Source organism: Lissotriton helveticus, chromosome 1_1 (genome assembly GCF_964261635.1).
Source record: "Lissotriton helveticus chromosome 1_1, aLisHel1.1, whole genome shotgun sequence".
NCBI classification, from domain to species: domain Eukaryota; kingdom Metazoa; phylum Chordata; class Amphibia; order Caudata; family Salamandridae; genus Lissotriton; species Lissotriton helveticus.
This window is the reverse complement of record NC_136057.1, coordinates 1,473,551,699-1,473,576,151: the sequence shown is the minus strand read 5'-3', so window position 1 is coordinate 1,473,576,151 and position 24,453 is coordinate 1,473,551,699. Positions and strand designations below refer to the sequence as shown.

General features: G+C 45.5%; 1 protein-coding gene across 3 annotated transcripts in view; it reads right to left on the bottom strand.

The window, feature by feature from the left end:
- PAN2 (poly(A) specific ribonuclease subunit PAN2) overlaps nucleotides 1-24,453 on the bottom strand; it is a 1,642,407-nt gene that overhangs the window by 879,845 nt on the left and 738,109 nt on the right. The window lies entirely within an intron of this gene.

Sequence of the window (24,453 nt, the reverse complement as noted above, 5' to 3'; positions counted from 1 at the left end):
TTCCGGGAACAAGTTGAGGAATGGGTGGAAGGGGGGGGGGGGAGAAAAACAGAAAAGCAGATGCAAGGACCTCCTCATGAAAAGTGATATTTGTTTTCTTCCACAATGCATATAGCGCCTTTATGGACAATGTTGTACATCCTTCCGGATGCGGGCCTGAGAGCTTGGTAATGTGTTATTTCACGTAGTATGCCTTGTCAATCTCAAAGGAGGAGTGTGGATGAATATGTTTATGCACTGTATATATCTGCAATAAAAACTAAGTTATAAAAAAAAAAAGAATGTGAATTTCCATTAGGAAACTGATAGAAAAATAATAAAACTATTTATACAATTTGTTAACAAGCTAAATCAATTGTGAAATCAGATTTTTGATCAATATGAATGGAAATGTACTTTTAGAAAGTTGCATTTTCAGTGCCTAAAACCACTGGCGGCCCATTTGCATTTGCTCTCCCATTTCTGCCAGTCGGTAATTCGCATTTGAATAGATGTGAAATGCCTTCCAGGAGCAAACTGAAGGCTCATTTGAATGGGCAGAGGTGACCCCTCTGAACCATGAAAGAATATGCAGGGTGGGGCTGTGAGCATCCTTTTTGACATTAGGGTGCTAATCCCTACTTGACTGTCAAATCTTGCTTGACAAGCCTGCTGGGGTTTTACATGTAACACTTGGGGCAGACTTAAAGTGGTAAGGACAGATGGAAGTCAATTCTTGCGCATCTACTCTGGTAGCTGGAAAACTCAGCTTTTGTCTTATCGGACTTCTGTCTCTGGGTTTTACATCTAACAGTTGAGGCATACTTCAAGGGACAAGAATATGGTGTAAAACAGATATTGTGTATCAACTGCCCGGTTCTTCAAGTACCTGCTTCAAACCGAATTTTTGACTTATATGTCGAAGGACCCTAGGATTACCATAGTACATTCCACACACACACACACACACACACACACACACACACACACACACACACACCCCCCCAACCCTCAGAAGCTCTAGTTTAGTGTGGCCGAAGACTTCCACCATCTTGAACATGTCCTAAGTTGGTATGATTGGCTAAAGGGACCTTCAGCGGTACAAAAGGGGGTGGTGATGGACAGAGCATCTGAACCAATCAAACACTCACACCCAGTCAAAAGATCTGGGTTTGATCCATCACCGTTCTTTAGCCCACTCTGCCACCCCAGTTCAGACATGGCTATATGCAAATCAGTCTGACCCTGTGCCTCATAGGAACAGGCCAGCCCGAACTGCCAAGCCATGCCTTCCCTGGACCGGAAACAAGCTTCCGAGGACCGGTTTCTGGCATTACAGTATGGTGGTATAAAGTTATTTGTGTTGTGTTTCAATTTGTGTTGTAAATCGATTAGAGTTATTGAGAGAGAGTGGTGCACAGTATGTCTGAAAATCAAACATTTGCCTATAGTGAAGAGCACATAAAAAATCTATTGGAAAAACCGCCCCTGTTCACTTCAGTGACCTTGAGTTCATCTGCTAGAAACCAAAACGAAACTGATAAACTCTTAAGGCTAAAGAAAAAACAAATTCGCACAGATCTGCATGGTCATTTCCTCCTCCAGCACTTGAGAGCTGGCACAATACCAGGAGGATTGCAGATAAAAAATATCCCCGTGATATTCACAGACGACCCGATTTACAAACAGGGATACAGTTTTATCGAGACCAAGTGTAGCCGAGACCTTATGGTCTTAACGGTCGAGACGGCACAAAGAATCTCATTGCAACAACTGGAAGAGATAAAAACCTTGGAAAGCGAGATACAACAAAACCAACTTATCACGGACGCAAAAACATTACTTGAAAAAGTTGAAAAAGACATCTTAGAATTCAAGGATTACACAATAAACCAAAAGGAAAATCAGTTCCAAAGGGATAAAAAGAACTTCAATCTTGAAAAAACATATCCGTATCTGCAAACAGATTTCTATTCTAGACCCAATTCAAGGAAATATCTGGGAGAATACCAAGGACGATCAACTAACAAGTTTATCTCCTTTTCAGATACTTCGTCCGCATCAAGCAGTAGTGAGGGTGAGAGTGACAATCAAAGGAGAGGCGCTAATAAAAGAGGAGCATTCCAACAACAACCAGGACCATCCTCGGCTCCTTTTTTAGGAAGAGGCCAACCACAAAACCGAGCACGCCCACGTTACAATCAGCCATGGGAAATGTCGACCCGGAGGCAGAACTACAAGAACTGGTAGTCTCCCCGATCTTCAATTTGTCAAATAAAGTCCTCACTTCATCAGAAACTAGTATTTTGGAAAAAGGTCTCTCCTTTGTCCCCATGCGACATACCAATTTTGTGAAACTCAAAATGGAGGCACTCGAATTTTGTCAAAAAATTAAATTAAAATCTTTCTTTGCACTAACAACGTTTAACCCGCCATTGGAGGTCACAGGACTGAGAAAAAAGTCAACATTTTGTCCACCAGGAAATAAAGTTGCAAAAGAAATTATTACCTTTGAAAAAACCATCCTATCGGCCATAACTAAAATGGAAGAAAAACGTAATTGGACAAAATTTAACATCACACAAGCGGAAAAAAGTGCTTTAGAGAATCTCAAAAAGGATACGTCAGTTACAATAAAACAGGCGGACAAAGGAGGGTCGATTGTGGTATGGGACACTGAAAAATACATAGTAGAAGTGATGAGTCAACTCAACAACCCGAGGTGCTATAGGAAAATAGCGAAAGACCCCACTGCAGAATTGCAACAACAACTGAACCCAATTTTGGAAAAAGGCTTGATCGAGGGAATTATCGGGAAAAAAGAGTTTGAATATCTCAAATGCAATAATCCACGAATACCGTTGTTTTACGTCTTACCTAAGATCCATAAGGACATAAACGCCCCACCCGGAAGACCAATCATCTCCGGCTGTGAGTCATTATTTGAACCAGTATCCAAGTTTGTGGACTTCTTTTTGAAACCTTTAAGTCCGAAGTCAAATCGTTCCTCCGTGATACAACTGATTTTATTAATAAACTCCCCACAATTCTCTTTGAACAAAATAAAGATTTCTTAGTAACAATGGATGTTTGTTCATTGTACACCCAGATCCCTCAGAGTGACGGTCTGGATGCAATTCAGTTTTTCTTGGATCAAAGACCCAGACCTATCAGAGTACCAACGGACTTTATCATGCAGCTAGCGACATTGGCTTTAAAAAAGAACTATTTTAACTTCAATGGAGAATTTTTCTATCAGACAAGCGGAGTAGCCATGGGGTGTCCTTTCGCCCCAGAATTGGCTGTACTCTTTATGGCATTATACGAAGAGAGATTTGTGTACCAGTCAAACCCATTCGTAGAACAAATCACCAGCTGGAGTCGATATATCGATGACGTCTTTTTGACCTGGAAAGGGACCGAAGAAGATCTAAAGAAATTTCATGAGTGGCTCAACTCAAGAACAGAGGAAATCAAATTCAGCATGAGCTTCTCAAAAGTTAAAATGCCATTCCTCGACGTCGAGGTATATCCAACAGATGGAGGCTTGGTGACCACATTGTACAAGAAACAGACAGACAGAAACAAGGCTTTACATTTTAAAAGCAATCACCCGCGGAATTTAAAAGAAAACCTCCCATTTGGACAGTATTTGCGGATTAAAAGAAACTGCCATTTTAAGGACGAATATATGTTCCACGCTACCAACTTGACAGACAATTTAGCTTTAAGAGGCTACCCCAGAAAATTACTAAGAAGAACAATGAAGAGAGTGTGGTGGATTCCTCGCGATACACTCCTAGTGAAAAAGGCAAAACCAACTCTCAATAGGATAGTTTGTGTCTCCACATTTTGCCCCAACTCCAACATGTTCAAAAAAAACATCTTACAAAATTGGCATCTGGTGGAAAATATTGATGAGACACTGAAAGAGAAGCCATTGTTTGCCTTCAAAAAAGATCAAAGCATTGCCAACCATTTAGTGTGCGCAGCAATAAAGAAGAATATACCGACAATTGGCACGATGCTAGGATTACCACCAATCCAAGGACACCACAAATGCGGATCCTGCATTTGTTGTGCTAGTACCGAAGAAGGGTGCCTGTTTCAACATAAGCAACAATTCTGGAAACACGAAAAATTTACAAATTGTAAGTCAAGGTACGTTATATATGGCATAAGATGCCCTTGCGACATGTTGTATATCGGCAAAACAAGCCAGGAGGTGAGATGCCGAATTACCCAACATAAATCGCGAATAAAAAAGAATGTCACAACTGCTCCTCTAGTGAATCACTGGAAGAATCATGAGCATACGCTAGAGGATTTGAAATGGACAGTGATCGCAAAAATTGAAAAAGACTCCAGAGGTGGTGATATTGAGGAAAAGCTATCACGCAATGAAGCCATGCTAATTGTCAAGTTTAACACAGCGACAAGCGGTCTGAATGAACTCTCCGAGATTTATCGTTTGTAAATACCCCAGACGGAACACTGCCGACACTGTAACGAACATGAACACAGTCCAAACTGGTCCGCTGCCCCCGCTGTGGACTGCGAGGTCGGCTGCACACTGGTCCGATTCAACCAGACCCCAGATCAAAACTAACACCGTCTCCATGACGACCGACTACTAAACTACAATCCCTGGAACCAGGAAGTGAGTAAAATCAAGAGACGCGAGAATAGCAATACCGATTGGATGGCACCGGCCCCTGCATTTGCTGTCAGAGACCGAAGAGCGTGGACCCCCTGATGAATTCAGTGCAAGAGAATCATTCAGGTAACTTAAGCGCCGTGAGAGACCGAAACCGCGAGGCGAAGAGCCCAATAGATAGAGACCTGACCTAAGTCTCCCCTTTCTTTTAAGAACACTAAAACGAGAAGATTCTTCGTCACACCCGGGAAATACCACCCGACCGACGCACACGCTGTAAACAAGTAAGTCGTCCCCTCTCCACCCTTAGCAGCGGTAAAAGCGAGCATAAATGTCACCGTGCTCTGACAAGTCCTTCTATCCTTTAGATCTCCACTTCCACCAATTTCGAAAAAACTTGGATTTCGACTAATCGCGGCATGCGTTAAAATTATGTGTGTATTCACGTATGAGTGTGTGAATGAAGAGAGTGTAATTGCCCTCCTCCAATTAGAGACTAAAGAGGCTCTATTTTTGTTGCAGTTTCTCCAAGCAAGAGAAAACCGAGCACCTAAGAGGTAGGATTAGTTTCCCAACCCCCCACTGTAGTGTCAGAGGCATGGTTTTTCCACCCCCCGGTTGATTCATTCTTGTTCTCCATTTACAGGCACATGGTCCTGACGAGATTTCCCCACAACAAGGGGTTATCGAAACGCGTAGACCCCCTCTACCCAGCATTAGGAATATTCTATTGATTATCAAGCATTTCAAAACTTCTCATTTGCTCTTTCCAATGATAGTTTTTCTAAATTACGAAATTGTAAATATTGTTGTGGAATTTTTATATGTGTGTATATATCAATGTGCTGTTGTGTATGAGTGTTTGAATGAAAGCTGTGAGTTTGTTTAAAATTGTCTCTTTGTTTGCAAATAATTGTCCTTTTATATGTGACGTGGAGCCAAATAAGTGTTGTTTGTATTTAAACAAGAAAAATTGTTCATTTATTTGACATTTGTGATGCAAAATTAATAAAATTCGTTGGATTAACTCCGGATAAAATATCTCCTGAGAGTTACTGTTTGGTTCAGTAATTCGAGCGATCATCCATGATCCAAGTCTAAGTAGTGTGGCAATAGTGGTGCTCGTTTTGGTTTATAGTCATAGGAACAGGCCAGCCCGAACTGCCAAGCCATGCCTTCCCTGGAAACAAGCTTCCGAGGACCGGTTTCTGGCATTACAGCCGTCTTCAGCCCGGCTTGCTTGAATCCAGTGGCAAAGTGAGCAAAGGACTCACGTCTGAGCATACCCTGCCACACTTATGGCGGCCAAAAGCGGTACAAAAGGGGGTGGTGATGGAGTGGTGATGGACGGAGCATCTGAACCAATCAAACACTCACACCCAGACAAAAGATCTGGGTTTGATCCATCACCGTTCTTTAGCCCACTCTGCCACCCCAGTTCAGACATGGCTATATTCAAATCAGTCTGACCCTGTGCCTCATGGGAACAGTAAAGCCCGAAATGCCAAGCCATGCCTTCCCTGGACCGGAAACAAGCTTCCGAGGACCGGTTTCTGGCATGACAGCCGTCTTCAGCCCGGCTTGCTTGAATCCAGTGGCAAAGTGAGCAAGGGACTCACGTCTGAGCATACCCTGCCACACTTATGGCGGCCAAAAGCGGTACAAAAGGGACCTTCAACCCATTGGTTAGGGTGTTTCAAGAAGTTATTACCACCCACTAGTGTGTGCCAGGCACAACTTGACACCTCCAAACACCCATTCCAGACCACTATTGAACTTGTGAAAGATCAGAATAAGACTGAACCTGCTGCCGGAGACCCGATAAAAGCCCTGAAGACCTGAACCTTCTCTTGTACACAGGACAAAAAAGTGGACTACAATGGTCAAAATGCTGACATGTTAGAACTACAGGGGAGCAAAATGCTTCAAGTGGCATTTTCCTGGAACTACCTAGAAGACCAGTGGCACCTGGACCAGGACCCTGATGTCTTACACCCTGCGAGGCTAAGTTCCTGCCCTGACCCTGCCCGACTCCATCGCCGACTTCATCAGCACACACGCCCTCGCCTCCACGGACTACATCCTCCTCGGGGACCTGAACTTCCATCTCGAGAACAACGACGACATCAACTCCACCACCCTGATCGACAACCTTGCCAATCTGGGACTCAGGCAACTCGTGACAACACCCACCCACACCGCCGGCCACACGCTTGACCCCATCTTCTCCGCAAGCCCTCATGTCTCCTTCAACCACACCACCGAAACCCACTGGACCGACCATCACTGCATCCATTTCACCTTTAGGAAGCCCACCATGCACCACCGCACCCAACAGATGCCTCGCTGGGCAACTGGGGCAAAGTCACCCGAAGACCAGCTAAGCACCACCCTTGCCCAGAGATCACCCGCTGACCCCACCGACACCGCCGCCCACAACCTAAGACAGTGGATTGCCGACTGCGCCAACACCCTCGCCCTGCTCAAGAAACCCTCCAACAGCCACACCAGCAAGAAAGCTACCTGGTTCACCGAAGACCTCCAGGCCTCCAAACGAACATGCCGAGAACTGGAGAAGTACTGGCTCCGCGAACGAACACCGGACAGCTACGCAGCCCACAAGAACGCCTCCCGCAGACACCATCACCTCATCAGAGCCGCCAAGAAGGCCTCCTTCAAAGACCGCCTAGACAACAACGCGCACAACAGCAAAGAGCTCTTCAACATCGTGAAGGAACTCTCCAACCCGAGCTCCAACACCAATGACATCCCACCTTCGCAGGACCTGTGCGACTCGCTGGCCACCTTCTTCCACCGCAAGATCGCCGACATCCACGACAGCTTCAACGTTACGATCCCCCAACTACCACTGAGACTTCCGCCACCACGACCACCACCAACCGCATGCTCTCCTGGACCTGCATCAACGACGAGGACACTAGCAAGATCATGAACACCATCCACTCCAGATCACCATTAGACCCTTGCCCACACCACATCTTCAACAAAGCCAGCACAGCCATCGCACCCCATCTCCGGAAAGTAATCAACATCTCCTTCAAGACAGCAACCTTCCCGAAAAGCTGGAAACACACCGAGATCAACGCCTTCGTCAAGAAGCCCAAGGCGGACCCCAAGGACCTCAAGAACTTCTGGCCCATCTCCCTGCGAAGGTCATCGAGAAAACCGTCAACAAGCAACTGACCCGCTACCTCGTAAAGGACAGCATCCTGGATCCGTCCCAGTCCGGGTTCCGCAGCAACCGTAGCACCGAAACCACCCTTATCCCTGCCACCGACATCAGGACCCTGCTAGACAACGGAGAAACAGCAGCCCTCATCCTCCTGGACCTATCAGTTGCCTTCGACACGGTCTGCCACCACACACTACAAACACGTCTACACAATGCCAGGATCCAAGAGAAGGCTCTGGATTGGACTACCTCCTTCCTCTCCGGCAGAACACAGAGCGTCCGCTTCACCCCTTCCGCTCCGATGCCACCGAGATCATCTGCGGCGTACCCCAGGGCTCATCCCTCAGCCCAACGCTGTTCAACATCTACATGGCACCCATCGCCCAAGTCGCCCGACTGCACAACCTCAACTTCATCTCCTACGCCGCCGACACCCAGCTTATCCTCTCCCTCACCAAAGACCCTCACACCGCCAAAACTAACCTCCACGAAGTAATGAACACCGTCTCCTCATCCTGCTTCAACACCCTCCGAATGCTCCGCGGGATCTTCAAGTGGATCCCCACCGAAACTAGACGAACAGTCACCCAGGCCCTTGTCAGCAGCAGGCTGGACTACGGAAACGCCCTCCACGCAGGAACGTCGGCCAAGCTCCTGAGACGGCTGCAACGCATCCAGAACGCCTCGGCACGTCTAATCATTGACATCCCCCGCCGCAGCCACATCACACCCCACCTGAGACCTGCACTGGCTCCCAGTCAACAAGAGGATAACCTTCAAGCTCCTCATCCACGCACACAAAAGCTCTCCACAACACCGGCCCAACATACCTCAACAGCCGACTCAGCTTCTACATCCCCACCCACCAGCTCCACGTCGCCGGCCTCCCCACAGACCCCCGCATCCAAAGAACGACCGCCGCTGGCAGATCCTTCCCCCTCCTCGCCGCCAAGACCTGGAACACCCTCCCCCCACCAACCTACGGCAGACCCAAGACCTACTGGCCTTCCGAAGACTCAAGATCTGTCTCTTCGATCAGTAGTAGCAGCACACTACCTACCCCCCCCCCCGCCCCCCCAGCCCCTTGAGACGCTCACGGGTATGTAGTGCACTTTACAAATGTCCTGATTGATTGATATTTATGGTGCTTACTTACGAGAAACAAGGCAGGCAGTAAAAGAGGCGCAGTTACTGCCAGCTTTGCTTCTTGTAAGTAACGACTAAAAGTATAAAGTGCGTGTTAGCACATCGCTTGCAGGTTTTCAAAACATAAATAAAAGGCATTCTCATTTACAATACCTCAAAATGCTATTGCATTGCAAATGCTTGTTTTATTTTGTAATGCGAGTATGGTGTGGCTAACTGCGACCGATTATACAAACGAGTGGCAGGGAAGTAGAAATACTGTTTCAATTACACTGCTCACAGGCAGCACATTCGGTTTTCCCTGCAAATGAAACGAGCACTGAAATCTTCTTTTGCCGCCAAAATTACGATTACAGATATGAATTAATTTAGATATTTTAAGAAATAAGCTCCCCGTGTTCATATATTCCACAAATGCAACTGTCACCTACCTCTCACACCGCTCTTCAAATACACCCCAATCAAGGAATGTCAACGCTTTCTTTGGAAAAACGTGTCAGCCATGGAGCTTTCATTACAGCACCAAAGACAGACGAAAAGGCTACACTTTTTTTTCGTCTGGTAAATATAGAGTTCCCGGGGAAACTTTCTTGCAGTCCATTTTTTGAGAACACCCCATAAACTGCCTCTGATACGGTTTCTCTACAATACGGACCCAATATCTAAAATCATCCTTCCTGCTGAAGTGGAAGAAGTCTACCCCATAATTTACATTAAAGCAAAAGAGTGGGGGACGGCAAGCAATGGCAGAAACAGAAGCAACACAAAGGAGGTTGGGTGTTAGGCAAAGCAACACGGGGAAAAGACAAAACATCGGGTGGGGGGAGCGAAGCAACACCTGTTTTGTGTCATTACAATGGCAAAATTGCTTGTTGTCATTTTCTGTAAGTTGCATTCTAGGAGGTATATATTACGGGCTAGAATGTAAATTACAGAAAACAACAGGCAATTTTGCCATAGTAAAAGGGAGCCTGACAACAATTCCAAATAACTATTACGTGATTTAATACCTTCTTCGGGGCGAGCTTGTGGTGTAACAGTGTATCGGCAAAATCAAGTTGGGTGGGGGAGAGATGACACTACCAATCAGTGAGCCTTTTGGCACTGTAACCTTCCTGCCAGCTGTTGACAAGGGAGCTGGCGACCCCTGTTCAAGCCTCACCATCAGCTCAATTTTTTGTATTTTTTTTGTGTAAATTACTTATTGTGCCCGCACAAATGTCATTGAAAGAAGAAAAAAAAAGAAAAAATGATAGCGATTTTGTGGGAGTGGTGGGCAGTGTTCCCTCTAATTGTTTTTGTTTGTGGGAAGCAATGAATGGTCTTTGTGCACTTCAGCCTAGGCTTTGTGCACCAAAAACTTGTGAAATATTGCAATATAAGTGAGTTCAGCAGATGAGATACTGAAATCAATGGTGTTTCTCACTCCAAAGATTTGTTTGAAATCAAAGTAAAATGGTGCATTTTGGTTCAGTTTAGTCGCATGTAATAATCAAATGTGAAACCCTTGTAATTACATCATAAATCATTTCCCATCCAAAATGATGCTAAAGATACTGCAGCAATAGATCACTTTCCTATCTCTCTTCTATGAAAAAAATGTGAGTTCACACAAAAAACCTGAGCATTTTGACATCTGATCTAACATATCTCCTCATTCCTTTTTGTCTTCAGGCTCCATGCATCCGTTGTACTAGATGGAATTTGTCTCCTAATGTTCACCATCTTATTAATAGTAGTCTTAGGTGGAATCCTCCGAGCAAAAAGTTGCTCAACTTTCGGTGGGTTGTGAACAACAAACTCACATCTAATCAACATTAGCAGTAAGCATGTCAACTGGTAAATTTCCAACAACTACAATAGTAGGGTTTCTATTCCCCCCAATAATTGTCTGTCTTACCTGGGACTATTGCCTATATACTTTTAAAACATTTATTGAAATCAAAACAATGTTGGAACATCCCGTTTTCTACAAAGGCTTCAACAAAGCTACTAGATATTGTAACTCACCCACTGTATCAGAGGTGTTATATACATTTTAGGTTTTGGAAGGCATGCTTTACAGCAGCTATGCCATCACAGATGAATGTGAAACAAAGGGCTTTTGTACCTCAAAACAAAATTGTTTTTGCTATTGCAAGAGCGCAAAAAAATGCCCAATGAAAACTACATACAAGCTTGACAATTTAATGTTTGTGTCTCTATTACCAAACTGTGAAAATTATATCTACATATCAATGGTTGATATTTACATATTTGTGTCGAAAGGCGAGAGAGCAAAGAGGAACATCATAGCATTTTAGAATTTTGTATAGCTTATATGCAATCTTTAAAATGCTGCGAGAGAATACAAATAGGAAAGAAGTGACAGGAGAGAAGGAAGATGAGAAAAGAGAAATATTAGGGCATTCTGGAATTTCATGTAGTACATGTGCCATCCTAAGGCAGCGCCCAAGCGAAAAAGGGAAATGGAGAGGAAGGGAAGATGGGGTAGTTGGAAAAGGAGAACATTACAGAATGCTGGATGCTTGTTTAGTAGTTATGCTGCTCCAAGATTACTTCGAAGTGAAGAATAGGGAAAAGAATGGGGAATAAGGGATGAGCTTGTTTTATATGAAAGATTACACTTCACCTTCCACTCTGTCTCCTATCAGTTCCCTATGTAGCTCTTCGAAGCAGCCTTAGGGCGGCATAGGAGTTGTTTAAGTACCCAACCTGTCAAAATGTTCCCCTCTTTCGTCTACCTCTGATTCTGTTCCCGTTCAGCACTTTAAAGAAGCCTTAAGGTAGCATAATTTCTATATAAAAACAAATCACCATAAAGTTCCCTTATTCCTTCACTCATCTTTCCTGTTCCATCTTTGAAACACCTGTTCTTATGCAAACCTTTAAAGAATCCTTTTGATGTACATAACTGTGTTTTATTATGTAATATAAGGACTGATATGTTCACAAGCCTTCCTTGCAACTCCAGCCATGCTGCACCATATTGGACTAAAGGGGCTGCTGACAGCTTGAAGTTCAGTTTTAATATTTTACATTGATAGTGATTTTTGTGTGCATCAAGAAAGTGTTAGCTGAGCAGAACATTACTCTATCCTTTCCAACAGTCTTAATTACTTTGAAGTTCATGTAAATAAAAAACTCCTCCATGAAGTTTCTTTAATTGTAGTCCTAGTACTTTTATTGCTGCCGCTAGGGGAGAATCAGCATGTTATGATTAGAGGTCCTGTGAGCTATCTGAAACAGTGGTCGAAGTGAATGCTTTGAAGTGTGCTTTATGGAAAAGTTCACACTGTCAGTGGAAAGCCTGCAGAAACGAAAACGCCTTCTCCTGAAATGGTAATGTTTAAATCTTGACCAAGATTTAAATGCATGCACATTTCAAAAGGTATTTTCATTTCTGCAGACTTTTTTACACACACGCATTTTAGAAGGCGTATTAATTACTGCAGACTTTCTACTGACCGCGAGATCTTTGCCTTTCATAAGGCACATCCACTTCAACCTCCGTTTCAGATCTGGGGGGTTCGCGCTCGTGGGGAGACATTGGGCGCTTGAAAAGAGATGCGCACGCGCCTATGAGCGCAGCTTACACGGAACATAGGTTGGGGGGGGGGCATGTACTCTTATGGGAGGGATGAGGGCACAGAGAGACAAAGTATACGAAATATAATTTGAATAAAGTCGCAAAAACAGAAGCAATCTTGGAGAAGTGGTGAGGGCGGGTAAGTAGTGTTGTGAAAGGGTAAAGGGTGGGGAGAGAGGGCACAGCCAATCAGTGAGCACTTTGGCACTGTAACCTTCCTGCACGCTGCCGACATATTCAACTAAGGAGCTGGGGACCAGTGTTCAAGCCTCCGCATCAGCTCAATATTTTGCAAATATTTGTACATTTTTGTAAATCACTTATTGTCCCCCCTGCCTGTGCAATATAAATGCACAAATCTAATCTAGAAAAAAAGAAGCGATTGCAGCTAATGTAAATGTACAAATGTCATTGAAAGAAAAACAAGCATTGGCATTGCCAATAGGTCTCGCTTGTGGGACCTTATAAGTATTTACTTTTGCAGCACAATATGCTTGTTGCACCAAGGATATTGTGCTTCAAAAGTAAATACTTATAAGGTCCCACAAGCGAGACCTATTGGCAATGCCAATGCTTGTTTATTGTCTTAATAAAGTGTGCCGTGCGATTGGGATTTGTTTAATTAAAGTGCACGGTGCACATAGTAGCCACTTAACTGGAATCTAGTTATTGAAGAAAGAATAGTGCGTAGGCTGTAGTATTGCTGTCATCTGGACGCAGTTTTAAAGGCTTTACATGGATTACATTAAGACAGAAGCAGAGTACATCTGAAAGCACTTTAGGAGGAAGCGCGAGTGATTTTTGGCTGCACAGGAGCATTTTTATCCAGACGTTTTGGACTGAAGTTTGTGGAAAGAGATAAAGGTATTGCGTATGATCAGCACATTTGAATAATTATTTCTGTCAGGGGAACAGAGAGTTTAATAGATGTGTTCAGATTCACATGCAGTCACACGGACTGCATTAATAATCCGTGCCACTGAAGAAAGTAATGTAGAACATTGTGAAATGTGAAAAAAATGAAAAATGGCGACGTGAAAAAAATGCTGATCCCAAAATAGTGTCAGCTGGATGCTGCTGTAAAGTGCTTAGGATGGATGACATTGCAACAGCTTGGATAGTCTGTGTCATCTAAAGAAAGTCACGGAGAACAAAATGGCGTTTGGGGGGAAATAATAAAGACTCTAAAAAAAGGTTGAAAAACAAACTCATGCAGTCACACTGACTTAATCAAGTCTCCGCACAAATGGAAGCAAATGGTGGGGGCCTGAAGGAGGCGGGGGTGCGAGGGATGAGGGAACACTGCCTGGGGGAAGCTGGCTGGGGAGGGGGAGGAGAAATGCAAGGAAGGCTGTGTGCCGGCCGGCCATGCAAGAATAATTAGGGGAGGAGAAGCCGAGAAGCCGCAGAGCGCACGCTGGGCGAAGCCCTTTGATGTGCTGTGCGGCTGATGCGCGTTCGTGTTTGATCACGTGGTTCACGTGAACTTCATAAAAACGCCAGCAAAAAGCTGGTGGTTTCATGAGGATTTTGGCTACTTGAATTCTCGCTCCGCTCGATGCGCTTGCGCGCATCGATAGGTCGCGAAACCTAAAAACTGCAATCTTGCAGGGGTGGTGGGGACGCGCATGTACTGTTGTGGGATGGATGAGGGGATGGAGAGAGAGGCAACATGGAGATAAAGTATACAAATTATATTATACATTAAAATAAAATAAAAAGCAGTGATCTTGAAGGAGTGGTGGGGGCGGGCAAGCGATGGGGGGATGGCACAGGGAGATTAGGTGAAAACAGGGCATATAAAGCTGTTGTCGCTAAGTAAACAGAACACTTAGAGTCAGGCCAAAAAAAGAAAAGAAGTGCTGTTGAAGCTCTCAATGTAGCATCCTGAGTTAGAACACATGTAACAGGGCCAGTCCACATGGGAGGATACAACGGATGGAGGTACTAGGTAGGGACTAGTAAGCCTATTAACGAATCAAAAGCAACCATTTAGAAAGGACAGTAATAGGAGCTAATTGAAAAGATGGGCGGAAAAGAACGGAACTTCAAGTCCATACCTGAATGCAGCAGGTCTCGAAGATACAGAACCAGTGCTGCCTAGATGTAATCGAAAACAAGCATTTGCAATGCATTAGGTGTCGCATTTGTGAGAGTATAAGCTATTGGCATTGTAAATGACAATGCCTTTTATTTATCGCTTTTGATAATTAACACATAAAAAGGCATTGTCATTTACAATGCCAATAGCTCAAACTCTTGTAAATGCGTGACGTATTTCATTTTAAAGAAGCGTCCGCCATAGTCTTGGGCTGCTTGGAAAGTGTAAGAGCGTATAGTGCGCTGAATGTTGCTGGAAAGCATGTTGTGCCGCAGTAGGAGAAACTCATTAAAGAAAATAGTTCTTACACAGTAAATCTTATTTAGTCTTTAACCAAAGTAAAAGGGCCATTCCCCATGGGAGGTTACAAGTGAAGACAAGGCGGCACTAAGGAGGGACTGAAAAGCCTATTAACTAATCAGAAGCCAGCATTTACAAAGTACAATGACAAGCCAATGAAAAATATGGGCAGAGTGGGTGGAGCTTCAAGTCCATACTCAAATACAGCATGCGTTGCAGAGCAGGACAGGACAGGCGCTGCCCAGGCTCGCTCTAAAAAGGTTGCTGGGGCTGGTGTTGATGTCCTGGGATGTTTTCACACCCTGTAATGGACGTTGCAGTTCAAAGCCTCAGAAAGAGAGCTGGAAAACCACTATTTACAGTGGTTTTCAACTAGTTTTCCCTGCCACCGTGTGATATTGGCTCCTGACCGTGTGATGGGAGCCAATATCATGTGTCATACGGTGGCACCATGTGAGTTGCCAGGTATAGAGATGCAGATGAACAATTTCACTAAGATAGAAGGGAGAAAAAGCATAACTGTCTAAAAGACATGTGATGGAGCAAGGTTTCGTAAGTAACTTGCTTGGATTCAATCCTCTCAAATAACATGTAATAATGTAACCCACATGTTTCGTGGTAAACAAACAATCGCACTACACTACATTTACTACATCTAGCTGAAGCTTTTAAATGCGCTATACTAACCAGTAATCAAAGTGTCTTAATATGGCTGCCAAAAATGCGGGAATCTTCTGCGTGTGCATCTACTACATCTACGTAGTATGATGTCTTTCGCTTTGGTGGGAAATATTTGCAGCTACGCAGTAGTAATAAAGATGGCCGCTTTGAACCTCACATGTTAACGCAGATGGCTATGCTTAAACTAAACCTTGCATGTCTTACTAAACTGCTAATGCAATAGTTAATATAAATTAAGGGAATTAGAGTAGGAATAAGTGGTATACAGTGCATTCATTTTTAGGTTTCGCCTGGAGTACAGAGCGTAAGCTCCGCATCCAGAGAAATCTGTAGTTTTCAGTAAGGGACCACTTGAATCCGCCCTCTGTTCCATTGGCTAGCTCCATAAATGGAGGCTAGCCATTGGAACAGAGATCTGTCCGTCAAGGCCGGACCAGATTCGGGGGCGTTCCCGACATTTTTTCCCTCTCCACCCACTTCTGTTCGTCATCACGGTGGTGGGTGTGTGTTATTTTTTTTTTGGAGTCCGCCTGTTTTCTTCTTTTGCTAAGTGTCTGTTGTTGGAGTTGGCTGCAAGATTCGAGTTCCCACGAGGCGATCAGGTAAGGAGCATTTTGTTTAGAAATGTGCGTGAGCCGTGATCCTTCCCCCCCTCCCGCCGTCCGTGTCCTCTCCCGCCGTCCGTGTCCTCTCCCGCCGTTCGTGTCCTCTCCCGCCCCCCTCCCGCCGTCCGTGTCCTCTCCCGCCCCCCTCCCGCCGTTCGTGTCCTCTCCCGCCCCCCTCCCGCCGTCCGTGTTCTCTCCCGCCCCCCTCCCGCCGTCCGTGTTCTCTCCCGCCCCCCTCCCGCCGTCCGTGTTCTCTCCCGCACCCCTCCCGCCGTCCGTGTCCTCTCCCGCCCCCCCCCCGTGTCCTCGTAGGTGCTTGTTTTTTGTGTGTGTGTTTTTTCCCTATGCCCAGAGTTTCTGATTCCAAAATGGCGACGCCCCTGGGTCGTGTGTTGTGCAGGGTTGGACCAAGGCTGCGGACAGTGCTGTACGGAGGTCAGCTCATGGCGAGCCAGAGAAGGGGTAAGCAGCAGACGGGATTGTAGAGAGCCTATCATTTAAATGGCACCGACATGGGCACTGCAGGGCACTGGTTAAGGCAGCTGAAAACAAGACTGTCACAGAAAAAGACATTGAAAACAGACTAACAGCAAAGGTGCTTTAAGTAGAAAAAAGGCGTGTACAGTGAAGGGTCAGAGGAAGAAAAGGTGATGTATATCAAAATGCATTAACTTTTGAAAACAGCAATAGCATGAAGTATTGACAGGAATAAAGAGCAAACGAAGTGGTGTTTACACAACAGTGGCATAGGAGAACATAGCCCAACAGTATCGGTGGCAAAGATCTAGACGCGACTAGAAGGAACCGGGCAGAGCCTGAAGAGCACACGCCACTTTACAAAAGCTGAAAGTAAATATACATAAGATCGCCATCAATTAGGAGCATACACGGGGAAATTGCGAAGGGGATAGAGAAGACATCACGATTGCACTATACAGGGAAGTCGCCTTTTACAGCCACAGCGAGGCACACTGAAAATAATAAATGCCTGTCAAATAATATGAAACGAAAATTCCTAGCACAGCAAAAAAAAAGGAATATGTATGACCCTACAAACCAGTATACAAAGTGCAGCTGACTGAAAAAGCATGGGTTGGACTGTGGTGTGGGTTTTTGGCAACTATTGTGTTCGTGCATGTAAATGGAAAGAAGAATAGATTCTTAAAGTCAAAATTTAACGATTCGACTTTAAAAACAACGGCTTGGCAATTGTATATCTCTGCTGTAGCCCACATCGGGCTTTGCTTTTTCCTATATGCTTCCCTGATTTTGCTGCAATAAAAAAATATTTGCAAAAAAAAAAATCAGGCTTTGCTTTTTCCTATATAAATATTGTATAAAGCGGGTAGGACTCTTCGCACCTAACATGGGACAGCGAGAGAACACTACTAATTTGTACTGGCACTGTTGTTTTTTTTATTATAGAATTTGTTTTGCGTTCCCAGCTCTACCGACGCAACAAAATATGACAAACCTTTCGCTGCATTTGGCATAATGAGTTTCCTCACCACATGTACTGCTGATTCCTTGCTAGGTAATATGCACAGTAACTATATGTATTTTGGCTCTTCTGTCCTAGGTATTTTAGGATCTCCAAATAGGGTAGCTGCTTCACGGTCTGAGAACAGGTACCTTTGACTTGTTATTGCTAAGGTCGGTTATACGAGTTTAGGGCCACTCAGTCTGACTACAGAGAAGAAGGGTGCTGCAACATCTTGCCCCAGCGTAATTTCGCAATGCTCTCCCTCCGAAGATGACCTTTTTTTACGTCACCTTGCCTGTGACTACCCCTTGTCTTCTTTGGTAAACCAGCGGTGGACAGTGCCCACCTTTTCCCTCTGGTACGAGACTGCTGCTGTCTAAACACTCTATTCCTGCCAGCGTTAACATCTTTCCTCTACGTCTTGTATTATACCCCTTTGTTTGCTGTGCTCAGTTGTTTGTAGCAAATTTTCACTTCTGTGTACATACTGCAAGAGTTACTGGGCAGATACATCTAAACATCATAAGTGCCACAGGATGATGCCAAGAGACAAGGGGGGGGCAAGAGCGGCCGGCGCGAAGGAGCTCGAGTGCCAGCGCCCTCCAGTGGGTCAGTCACTCCGCGGTTCTCGTTTCCATAGAAACGCATAAAACACACCGCCTTTGGCCTACTACCTATGCGTTATCTTTTATCTTTCGTGAATGTGCCAATGTCCCTACACTGCCCTCTCGTCTTGTCCTATTTTATTCCATCCATGTATTTCACCCCAAGGGCTCTCGCTCTCCGTTCGTGCCCTCCTTCGGGGTTTCTCTCCTCTACCATGTCCTGCTCCTGCCTCCATCTCTGCTCCGTTTCTCTCAATTTCTGCTGCATAGTGTGTCCCCTCCACCTCCCCCTTGCCTCTACTCTCCAGTATTTTCTGTTACATTCTCTCCTCTTCTGCCGCGATTTCTTCCCACTGATTTACGCTCCCCGTTTCTTCACCTCCTTCCTGTACTGTACCTCTCCTCTTTCAAGGTGTCTTTCACGCCCCCCGTACCTCCCTGCTCACCTCCACCTCTCGAAATGCTGCTTTTCTGTGACACACCTTGAATTACAATCTCGTTTTACTTTCCTTTTCATGTCCTTTCCCTAAATAAAAATACCCCCCCAATCTCCCCATTCCCTTCCACACTTTCTGCCTTCGCTCCTTTTCTCCCAACTCTCCATGAACTTTGACCTTGCCACTACCTCGAGCAGTTCCCTCCTCCGCTTACCTTTCTCTTACCCTACCTGCCTTTTCCTGCTCCATACCCAACACCCCGTCCTCCCCCTTCCTGCTTTTCTATAATAGCCCCCCCGTTGACCTCTGCTTTCACCTCAAGTGGCGCTGCTGTCACCCCTCTATGGCGCCCCTTTACCTCTGCATGCCGCGCCTCCTCTCTTTATACTCTCCTGCTCGCACGGTGCGATCACTGTGCCCCAATTGTTCAAGAGCCTGTGCTTCTCCTCTTCGACCCACTCCCCCCTTTCTCTGCCCCCCCCCCCCCGCGCCAGTCTCTGCCCCTCTCCAGACCCCCCTCTCCAGGGCGCTCCCGTCGGCGGGTCCACTGCATTGCTGATTCCCAGGCAGCGCTGAGGAGTTGGGATGGCCGGAGGGGGCACGGTCTGAGCCCCTGATCCCGCCCTCACTCCAGGATGGAAGCCGGCACCAGCTCCAGTCCTTCTGCAGGAGAGCCGATGGGCAGGATACAGCTCCTGGGCGCCGCCGCCGGGCAGTGCTGCTGCGCCCGGCCCGAGGCAGGTAAGAGCCAGGCAGAGTCAAGGGCAGGGAGAGGCGCTGCGGGGAGCACGGAGGCATGCGCATAGGACGGAGACTGGGGTAAAGGGACAGCGTGACATTACAGAATCTCTATAGGGGGTCGTCGATTCCAACAACGCGACTTGGAGTCAATGTGGAACATGCTCATCTTTTATATATTCGTACAGATTGGGGTCTACGGGGCAACAAATTATTAGGGAGAGTCGAGTCAAGGCTCGGCTCTGTCTCGAAGAGCCCTGGAACGAGCCGAGGTTTGAAAATAGGTGGCACGCAAATCATTCCACAAACATCATGTTAGAATATGATAAGATGTCTTTAGAATTCAAAACGTGTATTTGTTTAACCATCAGAAGAGTTTCGCCTTAGTACACCAGATTATGTCTGTGCGTCTAAAAGCATTTATTAAAAGTCAGAGTTTGTAAACATTAATCAATATTCCAGCCCCCAACCTGATGGCAATGTTATCAGTGAGCTCAGAAGCAAGTCAGTTGTCATGTAGCCTGGATTCAGCCTCTATATAGGGATATCTATCTCACATGAAAGATTAATGCTTTGCCTTTAATTCTTTAAGGATGAGATTAGAGCGTGGGAGACAGGCAGAATCCACATTTTATTTTGGGTGACAGGCAGAATCCCCATTTCATTTTTGGCCGGTTTACACAGCTCAAACCTTGCCAAAGTACATAAGAATACTTCACACCAGACACACTACGCTATACAAATGCCTATAACCTAACCCAACGTCTAGATATGTGATCATATGATGGTCATTTGCATAAAGTCAACTTTATTTCAGAGTTAAATGCAAAGATGGTGGTAGAATTAGATATGCTCTGTAGCACTGCTACGAAAGAGCGCTGTATTCCAAGAGATGGGCAAACAATGCCCTCGCTGCTAGAAGAAAGGAAGCACACAAACAGCAATATATAATATGCCTGGAGCTCCGAAAATCGACGCAATAGCTAATAGTATTTAAAACACTGTGCTAAAAAGTCTGGATACTTATTTTATATTAAAGTTAGTCAGTAGATCGACTTGCTACTAACCAAGATTTTTTTTCAATTGTGTAACTCTCTCTACTTGAAACAGTTAATCCGAGGTGGATTTCAGGAGGTGTCCTTGGACTGCCCCGAGTCCTTGCCAGTGACCCACCTGTGGCACGGATTTCAGGAAGAAGTACTGGCTGTTTCGCCGGACATGACTCGAGCAATGTACACGCAGTGCAGCATTTTTCATCAACTTTGGCACTGCATGTCTATCGCAACACAGCACATTAATACTGTGCACTCTGTGCAGTGTGGCGCACTGGCAGCGGCTCTGCGTCTAGACCAGCATAGGCTGTCCGTGTGCCCGTCCCCCCTCCCGCTGTCCATGTGCCCGTCTCCCCTCCCGCTGTCCGTGAGCCTGCCCCCCCTCCCGCTGTCCGTGAGCCTGCCCCCCCTCCCGCTGCCCGTGAGCCCGTCCCGCCTGGAGCAAGGAAGAGCCATGGAGCATACAGGCAGAAGAGCGCTGTGTCCGCAAGAAGCTCCCGGTGAGTGCGGGCGTCTTAGCAGCTTCAGGGGCATTTTGTTTTCAGAGCCCACGAGGCTCTTCCAAAGCGGGGGCATTTCTTTCGAGTCCCCCACGAGGGACTCCCACGACAGGAGGCATTCGTCTTCGGAGCCACGGAACTCGTGGGGGCATATTTGTGCTAGAGCCCATCTCTCTCTCGATCTATCTCCCCTATCCTTCTCTCTTTCCATAGATCCTCTCTCTCACACTATACTAAACCGTCTCTTTTTCTCTCTCCCTGTCTCCTTATCTCTCCTCTCTCTACCCATCTCGTCTTTCTTATTTCTTCTCTTTGTGTAGCTTAGTCTGCATTTTTTTTAAATAGCTCTCTTCTGTCTTTCACTGTTTCTCCTCGGTTTCTCTCTCGCATGCAGCTGCAACCTTCCGTTAGGCCTCGTGATCTTACTGGTCACCCCCACAGTCCTATATAGGGTGACCACCTCAGTCCAGGTCATCACGGAAACTACATCCCGTTTTCCGTGTGCCTCTGTTGCCTGCTGCTTGTGCTCCGGTTTTGCGTCTGCCTCTGTTGCCTGCTGCTTGTGCTCCGGTTTTGCGTCTGCCTCTGTTGCCTGCTGCTTGTTTATTAAGCATTAAAATTCGTTCACATTTTACTAAAAAATGGACTGGGTCTCATAATGCACCAATTCGACAATATTTTGTTATTTTCTAAAACTCAAACTCAAACCGATTACATCACCAGCACTATACCAAGGTTAAAAATTCTTAATTACCAATGTTACTCATAATCCCAGCATTTCATATATTTCCTTAGTTAAGGGACGTTTATCACATTTAGTATATCTCATGGGTAGAAAGTTTCTTTAAGAAGCTCAAGTCCTCTTTATGCATTCTTGAATTAGAATTCTTTGAAACAGAAATTAAATAATCTTGCCTCTAATCAGTCTATAAGGGGCAAAACAGTATAAAGTGACTTGTGCTTTGTGTGGAAACTTCATCAGTGACACAGGGGCAAGTCATGTTTCTAGATAATGTGTTGAGGAAAAGCTACCCTATAGTGTATCTTACATAGCCTAAAACCCCTCGCTGTGCTTGCTTCCCTGCCCCCTCGCCGTGCTTTTTTCCCTGCCCTCGGAGTGTGTGTGTGGCTCTGGGTGTGTGTGTGTGGCTCTGGGTGTGTGTGTGTGGCTCTGGGTGTGTGTGTGTGGCTCTGGGTGTGTGTGTGTGTGTGGCTCTGGGGGGGTGGGGGTGTGTGTGTGGCTCTGGGGGGGTGTGTGTGTGTGGCTGGCTCTGGGTGTGTGTGTGTGTGGCTGGCTCTGGGTGTGTGTGTGTATGGCTGGCTCTGGGTGTGTGTGTGTATGGCTGGCTCTGGGTGTGTGTGTGTGTGTGGGGCTGGCTCTGGGTGTGTGTGTGTGTGTGTGTGTGTGGCTGGTTCTGGGTGTGTGTGGTAGTAATTGCTGTCTGCTGAGCTCGTCCGTAGGGTACAATAGGTCTCACATTTGCAAGAGATTAAGCTAATGGCAATGTAAATGACAATGCCATTTATTTATCTGTTTCAAAACCAACACATAAATACAAATTTTGTCATTTACAATGCCAATAGCTCAAACTTTTCCAAAGGCGAAACCATTGCATTGTAAATGCTTGTTTTTGTATTCTAACATGTTTTTCTTTGACTTTATTAGTTCGTATTTGGGCCTGGAGGGTGACGGAAATCTCCATCTTGCCTAGTTTTGCGCAAGCGCTTTGGGCGCTGTCAAACTTCGAGCTGTGACATTGAAACTCTGCCAAGTACAGTTGACAAGAAGACGCGCCTGGGAACAGCACCTCTTGACCCGGAGAGGGGAAGGAGAAAAAGCCACATTTGTATACAATGTATAAATCCTAATGTGAAATGCAGGTTGGAATTAAATCTTGGGAAAGTAATTAAGGGGAGGGGACATAGAACAATAAGCCTAAGAAAATGACTTTATATTAGTATGGAGTGATGACCTCTCCCAATCCCATGGTCCAATCACAAGTAGGGGATTCACAAATATTGAAACATTGGAGGGAGGTATATACACTGAGAATAGTATAACTAAGGTAGGCTCAGTCAGTTAGTCAGACTTGTCACAGACCGGTCACCGACCCATCAATGAAGCAGACGACGGCGGAGGCCACGGAGGTCAGAGACGCTGCTCGAACACTCTGACAGAAGACTCGAGAAAGGATAGAGAGAAGAGTCTGAGAGATTGCTGAGCGAGAAGAATCTGTCCATCCAGAAGGGGAAGAATCGAGAAGAGTAGCACCAGAGAGGGCTGCAACGCTGGTGTTGCACGTAGAAGAGGTTACCTGTCCTGATCTGTTGGCTCCTGACTACTCAGGAGTCCCTTTCCAGCTCCTTGGCCAGGGGTTGGTCTTCACACCATTCTAGATAAATATAAATCTGTGTGGCTTGTGCCATTTTCCTTTTCTACCCATCCCAGGTACCAACGTCATGAGATTTTATTAAGTCTTTATATCTTAATTTAGAACATTATTTCTCCTTAAAAGTTGGTGTTTGACACTTATTGGTATTTGACTCACAAAATGATTGCATAGATAAAGTTTTTAAAACTCTCCAGAGTCTGTGGTCATTTAAAGAAATAAAAGTAAATGTCATTATACCAATTATGCGAACAACCGGATCTACCGACCAGAGGAAATTGAGAACTAAGGTGATAAGGTATTGGTAAGAATTGGTGTACAGGTTTACTTCACTATAAGGTAAAAATAAGTCCTTATTGCCAGCGGTAATTATCAGCTTATTGTATGCGTGTTAATGGGCCCGGGTGAGTATGGTGTTTTAGAATAACCCAAGCTGGTAATCTTGCTGCATCACATGGACTGCAGAAAGTGGTGCGTAGGAGAGAACGAGCGTCTCAGATACACTCCACAGTCCGTCTCGAGCGCCTTCGTAATATTTAATTCCACTGTGCCATGTTTAAATAATTGAAAAACGTTTGATTCTTAGTATTTACAACAAATTAATGTTTGTTTATCGAACATAGTTGGCAAAGACAATAGATCTGGCTTGTTATAGGTATTTTTGTGGGTTGCTGTGAAACATACTTGGATGCAGTAACAAAACTATCGGAGGGTCATCGAAATATTGATCAGTGGGGCAGGCTCGGTAAAGAGAACAATTTTATTTTACAGATCTTGATTACTACTACTTATGCGGGATTTTCGATTACGAGCCTTTGGTCACGCCCCTTTTAAAATATACACCCTTCCCAAACATTTTTTAATCCCGTTAAACAGTGTAATAATGTTGCTCCGCCCCCTCTACTGTGCGAGTACCGCTCCCGATGGCACCGCAGACCCGTGCGTGCTTGCGAGAGCACGGAACACACAAGTGTCACTCATCACTGCACCGATTTAG